At 44.3% G+C, this 2,885-nt stretch overlaps 1 pseudogene; it reads right to left on the bottom strand.

The window, feature by feature from the left end:
• Positions 1 to 35: 35 nt before the first annotated feature.
• The window catches only part of LOC119314676, a 9,543-nt pseudogene continuing 6,693 nt past the window's right edge, over positions 36 to 2,885 (bottom strand).

Genomic DNA, 2,885 nt, shown 5'->3' with positions numbered 1-2,885 from the left:
CACCAGGCCTCCCCTCCCCTTACCTGCTTCGCCCGTTGCCGAAGGGGACATAGGCAAAGCCATGTGTGCCCGAGGGAAGGTGGCGGCGGGGCATCCTCGTTGGTCAACCGGTGTCCTGCGCGGGTCTCAGGATGGCCGGTGGCGCGTGTCGGTCTAGTGGTCCTGCTGCTCTCAAATCTCTGGAGAAGTGGGGGTGCCAGGAGATCCCATGACAGGGTGACGTCTGAAACGCCACGAGCATTTTTAGCCGATGAGCCATGAGCCACTACTAAAGTTTTCAGGTTGCCATGTCCTCCAAGTAAAGATATAATAGAACTCATGCTTCTATTCAGATGGTCAGAAGAAAGTGCAGAAGATCTGGTGAGGTGAAGATCCTGCAGCTTGCATACTCTCCACACTGAGAGACATCCTGCTGTTAATCCAATCCAGCAGATTTTTATCAACAGGAAGACCAAGGTGTAACAAGTTTGGTAAATGGATATCTCGTGGAACACAAGCAACTCTTGCATCCGGAATATCCAGTATTTCCAAACATTGTAGCACATGGTTTGGCAGTTTTATGCAGACATTACCTGCAATCTTCAAATATCTCAGTTGAAACATTTCTGAAATTCCAGTGAGGTCTACAGGGCCAACGTCATCGCCAGCATGACCGAACAGTTGAAGGTTCAGGACACGAAGAAGCTTGAACTCTGTAATACAAGGCATAGACTCGAGTACTCCAAAAAATCCAAGTGACCGAACTTGTGCCTTTGTGATGTTTGCTGGTGTCTTGGCATATTTTGCATTACCAAAGAGCAGAGATAGTCGACGGACCTTTTGAGAGAGTGACACCTTCTTTCGGCTGTAGTCTATTGCCATAATGAAATTCTCTTCTGCAGATTTGTGTGCAATAAGATCATGTACCATGCCATGCACTGCACAGGATAACACCTCATTGTTGTAGTTGGCACATATCAGTTGGATGAATCTTCTACCAATAAGTTGATCGAGATAGCTTTCTGCAACTTTCCCGATGTCTTGCCCTTCTGTCGTATAGATCAAACCTTCAGCCACCCATTGCTTCACCAAATCATCCTTCAAGATTGTGTAGCCCTCTGGATACATACTAAGATAAAGCAAACATGTCTTCAAATATTGAGGAAGACTGTTAAAGCTCAGATTCAATGCTTGTCTAGTTCTTTCTGATGCCGAGAAACAAGAGCTTAAGGACCGATGGATGTATGTCAAAAGATCAGTTGACATGACAGGCTGGCTTGCTAAAACACTTGCTATGCTGGCTGTGGCTAACGGCAAACCATCACATGTTTCAACTATTTCATTTAGAACATCTTTGAACTGTTCAGGACAATCTCTTTCAGAGCAAAAAAGTCTGTTAAAGAAAAGCTTTCTAGAATGACCATCATCTAGGTGTTTCATCTCAAAAACATACTCTGACTGATAGCAGCAACATGTTAATGCAACATCTTCGATCTGTGTAGTTGTTATTATTCTGCTGCCATGATTACCCTTTGGAGAAACATGATTAATAGTATCCCATACTGATGCAGCCCATACATCATCAATAATAATTAAATACCTGCATACAGATAATCAACTCTAGAGTTCAGGGAACATGGGAATTTTGATATATCTTGAAAGAAGAAAAAAGGCACTACCTTTTATCTTGTAGATATTGCTTGATATCGTGAATGAGATCAATTTCCCTACAATGTTGCGGAGGATGTTGCCGCTGTAGTTGCGAGAGCATGTCACAGAAAATTTTCTTCATATCAGGTTTCTTGGATACTCGAACGAAAGCTCGGCAATTGTATTGCTTCCTAAATCGGTTGTACAACACTCTAGCAAGTGTGGTTTTAGCAAGACAAGCAGATCCAAGAACAGAAAGCACCTTGAGCTGCTGGTCCCCATCGGTAGCCAGTGAGTTGATAAATTCATTCATCCGGCCATCGATTACTATGTCTGCAGTTTCTTCATATGGCCTTGGAAGAACCATAGGGCCATGGGACACAAAGCTACGCCTCAAGGTTCTGCAAGAATGGAGATTATACCTCTGGTGCCGTTGAATGGCCTCCTGGACATACCTCCTGAATTCTGATAACGTTTCTGCACTAATAACCTGAGTCTGGGAAGTCTTGACACGACTGAACCATTTGCGGAGGGATCTGGTGGCCTTGATGTTGTTGGCAAAAAGGGAGGGATCTTCAGGCGGCACAAATAATAAGCTGTCGACGTAATCCTACATGTCATAAGACAGGTCGCGTGCCTCATTCATCCAGCACATGGCCATTGGCGGAGGGTCTTCCACTTCTAATAGTTCATCAAGGTAGGAACTTATCTTTTGAACGTCATCCTTGAGGAGGCGCATCCTGTCCTTGATCCTCTTGGAGCAGCATTTCTGAGGAGCATCCCTAAGGAGAAGCATGTCCAACTTCCCAATAAGGGGTCTCATGGCGCCCAAAACATCTAAACACAGGCACATAAACAAAGGTAAAATTAATTAATGGATATTGCGTACACATGTGCCCTGTATACTATAGAAAGGCAACCATCAACTGTGTGACAAAGCAAAATGCACAATGTTGAAATCGGGCACCCGCGAGAATTTAACAAGGAACAAGCAATCAAAACAAGACGACAATCTCGTGGTCACAATGCAGACATGGCATGACAATTATCCATTCTTATGCCCATCGAAAGAAAACAAGTTAAGTAGTCCTGCATGCGATTACTTGGTGAAAGGGCCACCACTGTTAGGAGGAGTTAGATCTGAGAGGACGACGTTCTTGTGCACCTCAGGAGATTCCTTCTCTTCCATGATCTCCACCACTATAATTACCAGGTGCCCCTCTACTCAATTACCACTATAATTTCTCGGTCTTCTC

Source organism: Triticum dicoccoides, chromosome 6A, assembly GCF_002162155.2.
Source record: "Triticum dicoccoides isolate Atlit2015 ecotype Zavitan chromosome 6A, WEW_v2.0, whole genome shotgun sequence".
Lineage (NCBI taxonomy): Eukaryota > Viridiplantae > Streptophyta > Magnoliopsida > Poales > Poaceae > Triticum > Triticum dicoccoides.
The sequence above is the reverse complement of the archived record's forward strand: the minus strand, read 5'-3'. Positions and strand labels throughout refer to the sequence as shown.